Below are 12383 nucleotides of genomic sequence, written 5' to 3'. Positions count from 1 at the left end.
ATTATTATACTAATTATTAATTAAAAACATCAAATTATTCCAATATCGTTAAATACATGAAGTGAATAAAAAGATCTTTGGTCAAAAACAATTGTAGCATTTAAATAAGATAAATAAAAGAAATTGTGTGAAGTTATGTCTCAGTGGATCGCCTTCACAGTTTATATTATAAGTTATAAAGGTTTAGGATATATTAAATAATTTGTTTTATTTTCTAATTACAATTATTTTAAAATTAATTAAAACCAATCTAAAGTACATAATATGTAACAAAGATTTATTTGCATTGGAGATATAAGTGTTTTTTTGAATTATTGCAAATTAAAAGATTTAATATTTTAATGTAACATCTGAAGAGATCGAAATAAGTCGTGATATCATAACGTGGACATACCATTTTTGAACGGATTAAATACAGTAATCCTCCTTAAGTTTATTTTAATTATTGAATTTAATTACATCTTTTATTGTAAATAAATGTATGAACATTTATTCACATTATTGAAAATTTTTTAGAGATATGGAATTCAAATGTTAATTTGATAGAAATGTAAAAAACGCTTTTCATAATTTACCTATACTGGTAATACTGGAATATTTGGTAAATTTATGTCTTGGAAATATCAACACAACTTTTAAAAAATATTATCTTTTGTGATCTTTCTTGGACTACACCTCACCTTAGCTTTTCTAACATTTTTACGCCTATATGTAACATATACAGTTTTTATATTATAGCAAATGGTTAAAATGGTGTTGAAACCACTTTAATTGATTTGCCCTCCTGTGGGATGTGGGCCTCACCTTGGGAAACATATTGATTCCACTCATTGGAGTGGATACATTTAATTAAAAACAAAGCATACACAATAATAATTGAGGCCACTTTGCTACCTTGGTAACATTTTAAAAGCAACCCATTATTTAATTTTGCATTCCTGAAGGTATGTCCATGTATATGTATATATTTATATTATAAACACTGACACGACTTTGACTTCACTATTTCCGATCATTGTTCACTTAAATATAATTAGCGACGAAATATAATTTGTGATTTATCGATACTACTTATTTACAAGAAACGATTCGGGGATTCGTGTCACTCTCTTTCTAAAGTTAATTATACTTTTGTTGTTGTAAATATTCCATGTTATGTTATTTATAAATCGTTTTTAATAAATTTTATTTGTTTCTACCCACATTTTATTTACGCATCAACACCATTTTTTGTTTAGTTCCTAATTTTATAAATCTCTCGTGCTTTTAAAATATTAGTTGAATAGTATTTTGTGGATTTGATGAATTTATAATAGGATGTTATGACAGTGTATTATATATATGGAGCATGTCCCTATATCTCAAATATATATGGGTATATAACGTTCATTTAGGAACGTCGATATTGCTGGCCACTACGGCCGCAAAAGTATATTTAAAAAATTTCTTACACGTTCGAATTTTGAATTCGGACGCCGCTAGTAATGCTCTACTGTCGTCTGCATTTGGGTGGTAGGTATTTTTCAACTACCCACCAAACGAGTGTACATGTATTTAATTTTTTTTAAATTTGGTTTTTCACTTTTATAGTGTTTTAAAATAATATAAGGTTTTTACCATGTAATGGAACATTAAATGCAAAGTTGCAGTACTATATATCAGTGGACAAACATGTACCTTATTACTTATTAAAAGACTAAATTGTAATAACATATTCGTCAGAATAAAACAATATGAATGTTGATAACGACAAAAGATTGTAAAGATCGTCACAGAGAATTGAATTTCTACATGCGTTTACATGTTTACGTTTTTAAATATTACAACTAATATTTAAAATCTTAAATAAATTAACTAAGGTTATCTTACCTGATTAATAAGTTACTGGATCTTTTACAGAATTAGTCATAGATAAATTTATGTTCCAAAAATACTTCACGTATGATAAACAGGAACAACCAACACGCAAGAGGACGCGTCCGCAACGTATAAACAACAGACGTAGAATGATATTTTGCTAGCGTGTAAAGTCATCTTTACCTTGTTATGGTTTACCAATGTGATGTCGCCTGCGAATATAATGCGTAAATATGTTTGCTGCAAAAAGTTTTATTATATATGAATGTTTTTTTGGGTTAAATTTATTATTGTTATGTAGGAATATAGATCTTATTTATTGTCTTTGATGAAAAGGGACATGCTCTATCTAGAATTTAGTTCCATACATTGAATAACCAAGAGCGCAGCATTGAGAAATATTATTAAATGACTAAATAATTCAAAACTGTAACGACTAATGTTCGTTTAATGTAAAAAATAAAGAGTAAATAAATGGTTCATTATTTATTTGTTACTGGTTTTTCCCACAGATTGTTGCCAGAGGTAATTCTCCTGTCGCATTATAAAGAGAAAAAATTGTAACATATTTTAAACTGATCTCTTTATTTATTGATTAGATTGGTAATGTTTTATATATTGATAAAGCTATTTAGTGGCTAGATAAAAATTACAATTATTATAATAGTTATTTATTTCTTCTACAGTAAGTGAATGTTATTGTACTTTTTATCGCCATGGTTATGGAGGTTTTGATGCCGTTCGTACATATTGTTGTTGGCCGTTAATGCGTCCTTTGATGACTGCATTCCGTTGTCGCCGCTCTGCACGATTTGTCCGTACAAAGATTTGAGTAAAGATGTCATTTGCTCTCCCATTTCTAAGTTCCCGCGTATTTTTAATGTTATGCTTGATGCATCTGGTAACACTGAAAAAAAGGAAAGTTTTTCTTGTTGTCGACAAGTAAAACACGAAAGTCGTGTTTGTGAAGAAACGTATGTAAATACGTTTTATTTTATATTTTTATTTAAAATTATATATAGTCCGACAATTGTTGACCTGCGACCGACACACACCGTGACACACTTTTTTATAGCCTTGTTTTGGGGGCAGGAACTGTTTTTATTTTAAATATATTTTTTTTAGTTTATTAATGTTACTACTCTTCTCTTCCATTCTTCACAATCTCTATTATTATTCTTCTTCTATTCTTCATAATGTGGCGAGTGAAGGGAGGCAATCCGTGGTTATAATGTAAATGAATGCTGTGAGAATGATTGAAAATATAAACGATGGAAGAAAAAAGAAAGAGAAATTGTGAAGAATGAGAAAGAGAGCGTGAAAATAGGAAATATATCCCTGCTCCAAATATAAGATAGGAAAACGAGTGGTCCCCAATAATGAGGGCCATAAAACAAGGCTGCCATGGACATAAACTAAGACTTTCAAAATTCCATAATGTATTATTACCACTGAAGTTATTTTGGAAATATCGCCTGCAGATAACGTCGACTTATTATTGGCCGTAGGGAAAGTATTAAGGGAAAGGGAAAGTGATGTCGTTGTTGTTGACATATTTTACAGAAAAACCGATTTATTTTTACAGCTCCGGCATTGAAAATTCGTATACTATAGATGTCAAAAGGTTGTTGATAACGAAGGTGAATATATTGTTGATTGGAAATAAACAATTGTGAAAACTTTTGTCCTGTGAATTTAACTTAGATAGAAAAAGACCACCACCTGCACGACCACATGCCCGATAGTCTGATCAATTCAAGTCTGTCCTGAGGAAAACAGAGGGTGGGATGGCATGAAAAGAGATAACCGTTGAATATGTCAAGGCATTTCAAGGTGACTAGCATCCTTTATTGATGCCTACTTTGAATAGCGTGGTAATAGGACTTTTTACTTCCACCTAAGTCGATTGAATTACTTGAATGTTTTGACTAAATTAAACATATTTTTATAGCATTTTTTATCACATTCACACATCAGCTATAACACATGCAATTTATATTTAGAACGACACGTGATTAGAAAACATTACGACAATAATTTGCATTACAATATTACTGAATTTAAAAGATGTCTCTTTAAAGATCAACCAATGTTAGATCGTAATCTTTACCACAAGTTTACACGCAAGGCCTCGTGTTTGTGTGGCACTGAAAACTAAGTTTCATGCGTATCTGTAATCTGCGATGACGTCATCCAGTTAACAGAAAGAACTGAACAGACGATCGATGGATATTTCTAGAAGCCGAAATGTCTGACCTTCGATGTTTTTAGATACGGTAACAATTGAAGATTAAAAAGGTCAAAAACAAAAGAAGGAAACAACGTTTTCATGTCTCACTAGAGGATGATAAAGTAATTGTAAGATAGCATTCTTAAAAACAGACGCAAAAATAATCATATCTCTTGTATATTTGACGGTCAAATAGTGTAATTAATATAAGTAAAATAAAGTTCACTATTCAACGTTGCGGGAGATCAATGGATCATCGTTGATGATATGATGATGACGATTGGTGATGGAACACGTTTAGTTTTACAACGCGGCCCTATCACCTAATATTATGTACAGTAACTAAACTCCAATGCTCCTCAGGATTATCGGCCAGGCTGTTACAATATTTACCTCCCTATCCTCACGAGATACGCCGACAAGACTGCCAACAGAAAGAATGAAACTTCAACGAGAACTACAGAAGCAGCTAAAATGTAGGGAACAGCTACGGAACGAGGACTGCTGCCTCCAACACCACCCGGAGGGCTGACGAAACAGTGTACCCGAGACACACGGGCGTGCCACATATCATCGAAGTAGTACACAAGAACGGGCAAAACTGCTAGTGGTAGTAATTTAAATTTTAGCACAGTTCCTTTGACATATGAAGCAGTAACATCCCTACTAAGGCCAACAGCGCCAACATCTAACAGAAACTAGGGAAAAGCATTTAATAGAATCAAGCGTTACCTCGCGGAAGTAAGAAAAGGACCAATATTTAGCCACTTCCGCTTTCGCTGATAAATTACGCCGATTAGTGCCAAACATAGAGTCTCTGTGTTTGGCACTAATCGGTGTAACAAAACTCCTGAATGCCCCGTGGAAGGGTGAAACACGTGTTGAGTAATGTGGCGATGGCGGTTGTGTGATTCGCATTGTTTTCCGCATACGCATTTATCAGCGGGCTGGCGGGCAGTGCACTTTATTGCACGACTACCACTGCATGTGCGGAAGTGGCTAAATATTGGTCCTTTTCTTACTTAGGGAAAAGCGTTTCATAGGGAGATAGGACAAGAGGCTCTAAAATAGAACCTTGGCAAAGGCTTTGTCAAGAGTTGGGTGCCTGACCACAGTATACATACAGACATCTGAATATCTAACTAAAGAATTTACTTCTGTAAAACTCGTAACACAGTGCATGATATTAAATAGATTTCTAAACATATCAGAACATTAAAATAGTATAGTGTATGATTTTATCAATATAAGACTTCATTAGGATTTTAATGTTTTTGTTTTTTTTCGGTGCAATCGTGTAAGCAACAGAAAGTTGGTTATCAATATCTTTTAAGACATTTTTTGTGCAAAACTTCAAGTCTCGACTGACGTCACATTCACGAAAAGAGAACTTGTTAATATTTAACGGACTTTGAATATAACGGAGAGCCTTTACTGTATCATAAATTGTAATTTAAAATAATGATAATGATGAAATTTAAAAACATTATTTTTAGCTAGTTATTAAACAAAAAGGTTTTATACTCTCAACCGAAATAAAATATAACCAAATACTTACAAAATAACAAAGTTATATAGTATAAAAAACTTGATAAAACGTAAGCGCGTATCATGTTGAATATTCCGTTAGAAAATACATTTTGAGATCCTAATACGATTTTATCGGTTTTTTTAACGACAACGATAATGGATTTCGTGTTTAAATACCAGAAATTGGTACGCAATATACCGAACGCACGCAATAAATCTGCGTAATGACTAAATACTTATTGCGAATGCATTTCATCTTTAGGTATATACGTTTTATAAATACTATAAAATTAAAAGATGAGTAAAGAAATCATTTAATGTTCCACTGGTATGCTAATTCTGTAAATAATCGATTTTAGTGCCATTTAGATAAAATTAAAATAAATAGATATATAAATTGTAGCTTCTCAATAATAAATATAAATACAGCAGATGACTGATAAGGGTGGGCACGGAGTTTCGCTGCGAGATGGAATCAGAAATAAGAACATCTGCAGGAGATCAAAGATCAGAGTTACTGGTTGGAAGTGATAGTGGGCACGGTACATAGTTCCGGAAGGTTCTTGAGAGGAGACCACGGGTAGACGCGTGGGTGGACTCCTCAGTATGTGGACTGAAGACACAGTCGTGGACAGCGCAGGTTCGGTCATCGAGGCGAATTTTAGGCCTTGCAGTAGGTGACGATCGGTTAAAAAGAAGATGGCACATTCAAGATCTCCTGTTTATATGTAGCTGGAGATATCCTGTATTTCTTAAACATCGGTTTAGCGAGTTAGCTGTCTTGAAGATAATAAACATTTTAACATCCGCTAGTATCCATTTTGAATGTTCACTTGATGAATTCGTAAAATTGTTGCCATTTATTTTCTTAAGTGCCTATATTTACATTACAGTGCATACTCTTTCGTCAATTTTTTTTAATTCTTTCTTCTAATTTACTTCACAATATCTTTCACTTTTATTTTCTGCCATACATCGCCTCACTTCCTTTGTGTTTCATCCAGAGTTCTACAACATTTACGTTTATTATTTTCATCATTTGTTTAACACTTTATTTAAATAGCATTTAGTGTTTCTAATTTTACAGCTTTTTATCACCCTTATTTAATATTTTCATCATACTTGTTCTCTTTTCATTTACTTATTGCTTTTCCTATTACCTTTTCGCAGAACTCCAGACAATAGAGAGTTAGTGGCATCGCGACGGGGAGAGAGAGAAAGTATGGCGGCGTGTTAGCTGATAACCTAGCATATATGCAAGTTTTTAAGTATTCTAAACGTTGTTACATGTTGTCCAACAAGTTATCTCTCTTTATTAAATAAGTGCATCTAATATAAACCCTGCTTTCGTTGCTCAATCTTCGGCAGCTCAAGCAAAAGCTGCTCTAAAGACAACTTGACCAATAATGTTGCCTCAACAGAGTCCCTCCTTCAACTTCAGCAATCGCAGGTATTTTTGCGCTGTTACTGAATCGCATTTACATTGCTACTGGATCTTGGTTATGTAAGCGAGGATTCACAGCTAGCGAGCGTTTTGCGACTGTATCGATACAAACTCGCTACAAAAAGTCGCGGTGAGGGAGAGGTTTCGTTAATTTAAAAATAGAATGCCACTCAGAACACGTAAAGAAACGTCAAACGTTCAGAATTTTCATATAATTTATTGTGCATCGATGCTTCGCGGAACTATCGTCTATCCAAAACTGAAATGCCTCTGTGGTTTACTTGGCATGGTAAACTTTTACAGCCGTTTTCTACCCGACGCCGCAAAGTTACAAGCACCGTTCAATGTCGCTCTAGTTAGCTTGAAGTAAAAGGGTCCTAAACATTTCTAATGAACACATGACATACGTTTGTTGCATGCAAGGTTCATCTGGCTAGGGCAACAATTTTTACACTTAAAATTCATGATGCTCCTTCCTCGGCCGTTGTTGCTTATTTTTTTTTTATGGCCCCGCTATTGGGAGCCTCTCGTACCCCCTATCTGGTGTGGGACAGGGACTTTTGTTTACATTTATTTAATTTTTCACAGTCTTTTTTATTTTCTTACTCTTCATTTATGCATCTTATGATCTCTTATTCGGTGTTCATTCCACATTTCTTCTTCCATTCTCTTTCGCTCTGTGACCTTCCATTCCTCTCTCGTTACACATTAGCATTTTATCATTTTATTTCTGTTTATTTACATTCTTTTTTTTTACATTTATCGCACATTAGTTTTATAATTTTATTTATTTACAATTTACTAAGAGTGTTGTTGCTTGTTTGCAGCATTTTAATGCAGGACTAGCTATCGCTTACTATTTGCAGCAAAAACCTAAACAGAAAACAGTTCGCCGGGCTCGGCTTATTAGTCAACCCAACTCCTCGAGAAATCCCAGCAGACCGCTGTTGCTGACGGTCTCTGGGTATCTCGGTGAATCGAGATGGGTAACCTTGTAGGGTGTTACTATCGTACACCGAAGCAGTACATGAGCAGTAGTCTCGTTCTCTTCCAGGCACGCTCTGCACAAAAGACTGTTCCATAACACCTAATGTTAATAGATCTTGGTTAAAAAGATCATGATCGGTTAAGATCCCTGCCACCAGGCGCTGTCGGAGCCGCGACAGCCGGAAGCAGAGCGTTAGAGCTTATGGTAGACATTGCCTGTTTTGCTTGTTAGCACTCCTGATGGCTTGTCTTTTGCTCATTATGTTCATTCGTAGTATGTTCCAATACTTCTGGCTTTACCCATTAGTAGTGGAATAAGAGACTCCAGGCGATAAAAGACTGTGCTGGAGTCTCTTCGGAACAGCTCATCTGCAGCATTATTGCCTGTGGAGCCGCTATGACCTTTTATCTACTGTAGTGTTACAAGGCTGTTACTAGTTACTTCCATTAGACTTTTGTGACACTTATATATTAACCTAGAATTTCAGCCTGTTGCAAACACTAAACCATACTAAACAAGGTCTGGTGGAACGGTCCAATACGCTATTTAATGGACTCAGGCGTTACCTTGCGGAAGTCCATCCTAAGTAAGAAAAGGACTAATATTTAGTCCCTTCCGCTATTGCAGTGGTAGTCGTGCAACAAAGTGCACCGCCCGCCAGCCCGCTGATAAATGCGTACGCGGCAAACAATGCGAATTACACAACTGCCACCGTCTCAACACGTGTTTCACCCCTCCACGGGGAATCTTCAGGAGTTATGTTACACCGATTAGTGCCAAACACAGAGTCCACTACACAGGTCGTTTTCTTACTTAGGTCCAACACGCTACCAATTAACTATATAATTATTTTTGTGTTTTATCTTGACCCATTATGACCTGTATTATGTCTGGATTTCCGAATTCAATGTAATTTGTGGTTTTTACATTGTCTTAAAATCTAGCACATCGCGGTAAAATATACGTTGTATTGTAATGTAGGTTAAATATTATGCTTTAGTTTCTGCGCAATTTTTTACTACTGATATCTGCATAATACACTTATCCCCGGATTTACACGGTACTTGTTTTACACGTTTTTGCTTTTACACGGTTTTCCAAACAAGTTTTTTTTTGTTTTAATAACAGATTTTATTACCATCTCTCATAATGTAAATATTTCTGCTTCAAACATCGAATCGGCACAAATAACTTTGAGCGATGAAAGTGAATATGAACCTTCGATTCCGAAAAAAAAATGAGAGTAATTTCTGACAGGATAATAATAAATAATATTTCTTAAAGGATAATAAAACACCTTTGGTTTTATTTTTTGTTCTTCTGTTTAATGTATTGTAATTAAATAAAAAAAACAGTGTTTCCGTAATCCATTAAATATTTTAACTTGTCAATGCATTTTATTTTTATTACTGTGTACACCTAAAAATATTGATTTTTACCGCGCCGGCATTGAAAATTTGTATGCTAGATAGCAAAAGGCTGTTAATACCGAAGTGAACATATAGTTGATTAGAAATAAAAACTTGTTGAAAATGTCGTCGTGTGAATTTAACTTAAGAAAGCGATATTACTTCCCGGCCCTCTTTATACAATAGATGTTTTACATATACCCGTGTTCATGCGGAATGATCGACGTTATTTAGAAGACTATTTAAATAGGTAACAATGTAATATTACAATTATTTATTTTAATTAAACATAAGCTTCTGTACGACCCAGTAATTTTTTAGAAGAGCAATTTAATTTTACAAAGATTTATTCAACATTAGTCTTTCTGAGAGAATAAACCAGTGTTGCCATGTTCGTAAAATGTAAATATTTACCACTGTACAATTGTATGCTTTAGTTTTGTTTGAAGATAATATTACTACACATTTATATTAAATGACATAAAACTGTAAAGTGTGTTTATCATAATTTACCTCTGGATTTATTATTTTACACAGGGATTTTTATTAGTTTCTGAGGGTTGTTCGTTAGTACGGGCCCCTAGTCCCGTAATAGATAATTTGATGTTGAGAAAAACACTTGTCAGATAGTTAAACTTATAATATCACAGAACAAGAAATCTCAATCTGAGTTACAAGTATTTCCTTTGTTGAACAGCGGTTGAAGCGACACGTCCGTTCGGTAGCGCGGCGCGTCAGCGAGAGGGCGAGATGTACCGAGTGTAAGAAGGGGCATGCTAAAAACAGATGCGTTCACAGATAATAAATTTGGGTGCGTTCTAATGAACGCCACAGTTTCTATACTAAAAACGATTGTATTAGAGTAAAACAGAGTATTCAGTTACAAATAATAAGTTTTTAGCTGGTTATATATCTGCTTATTTGTTTATTTTTTATTAAATTGTAATTTAATTATCTTCAAAGATGTTACCAAATCTATGTTACCAAACGCAAAACTAAATGTCACTGACGTCACACCTTCACGCGCGCTACTTCAAGGGACAAGCCGCATTAAAATGTCGAGGTGTTCGATTTTATTGTGTGACTCTGATTTAGTTTCTTTAATCGTTTAGTTTCAGGTAAGCGAGTGATTAACCTGGGCTGCCACCTTGGAGAACCAAAGATATATCGCGTCGACTCCTAGTCTTCGTTAACAACTGTCTTGGACGTATTCTCGATACATGCTGGCCTGAGAAAGTCCCCAACGTAGATCTCTGGAAACGCTGCGGTGAGACGCTGATCGACCAGCAGCTCAAACGCCGCAAGTGGAACTGGATAGGCCACACGCTCCGAAGGGACCCTGATCACATACCGAGGCAAGCCCTAGAACGGAATCCTCAAGGAAAGCGAAGACATGGCCGCCCAAAGCAAATCTGGCAGCGGACAATCACTGCAGTGAAGGCAGTTGGAATGACGTGGAGCAAAGTAAAGCGTGAGGATCAAGACCACTCGGAATAGTGACGTACTGTGGGCGGCATCTCGGGGACATCAGAATAAATGATGAATGATCCTGAAGACAAGAAGTTATTGGCCAGTTTCAAGACAATAGAAAAAAAAATCAGTCTGGTTTTACACAGGTTAATTAGAAATAGTTTTGAATACATTAAAGATTTTCTAATACAAAGAGCTAAACAGTCACCGTTTTAAAGCTATTGTACCTTTAATCAATGGCAATGTATGTAAAAATCCATCGTAATAAAAAGTTAATACAATATTTATTAATAATATTTATATTGACCCGAAAAGTACTTTATTAAAGCACGTACGAAAATATAAGGTTTTTAAATTCAATAATACGATATACACTACATGAAAAGTATATTGTAACATAAACATTTTAAATATTATGTAAAACAGAGTTCCCCAAACTTTTTTGTGTCGTAGACCCCTTGCCATGTTTTTCCGTGTTGGGTAGACCTCCCTACTTACCAGCACTCTCAAACAAAATAACACTGACTCACTATAATTTGTGAGATTTACTATCTGTTTATATTTTTTAAAATATTTTCTTACCACTTTCCTTTCCAAGATCCAGGAAACTAATAAACGTATTTGTCCCACGTTCGTATTTATAGAGTGACGAATTGAACAAGTCACTGTAAGGTAGCGCAGCTCTGCGACTGCGACTCTCAGGTTTTTACAAGTTCAAAATATTTTGCGACCACAAAGCGAATACCAACATCCTACAACTTACACAATTTTATAAACATTTATAATATTTTTTTTACTTCATAGGTACTTTTATAAATAATGTAAATGTTTTGATATTATAAGATAGTATGATGTAAGTAAATAGGCACTATCAGTGTATGTGTTGAGATATATTGTGGACCCCCATTTTCATTTCATAGACCCCCAAATTTTTTTTAGCTGACGTAGACCTCTTGCAGGTTATCATAGACCCCTAGGGGTCGATATAGACAACTTTGGGAATCACTGATGTAAAATAATAATTTATCTACATAGGAAATGTACTATAGTTTTATATATATTTATAATATGTAATAGTACGTACGTAATAGTCTTATCAGAGATTTTAAAACATCTCACTAATTATTAAATAAAACACTCACAAACACACAGGCGCTCATGTACATATACACGTTCATACGCACGCACACACACGTACTATGGGATAGCAGTTCATTGCCCAGCTTATGGAATTTAGCTTTTTTAACACATTTCACCAGAGAGCAATGGAGAGAACTATGTAATGTACTAATTATATAATCCTAAATGAGGACACTAGCAGAAGAATCGAGTCTAAAGTGGCAGTAGGAGGAACGAACAAAACCTTCAGGGAAGAGCTACACTGAACTGCATGCTAATTTGTTGTAATTAAAATAAATAACTTATTAAAATAATATAATCAAGTACACTGTTTTC

Source organism: Battus philenor, unplaced genomic scaffold (genome assembly GCF_028537555.1).
Source record: "Battus philenor isolate CCGP_79_NKW_IND1 unplaced genomic scaffold, ilBatPhil1.0.hap1 SCAF_18, whole genome shotgun sequence".
Classification (NCBI taxonomy): Eukaryota; Metazoa; Arthropoda; class Insecta; order Lepidoptera; family Papilionidae; genus Battus; species Battus philenor.
The sequence above is the reverse complement of the archived record's forward strand: the minus strand, read 5'-3'. Positions refer to the sequence as shown.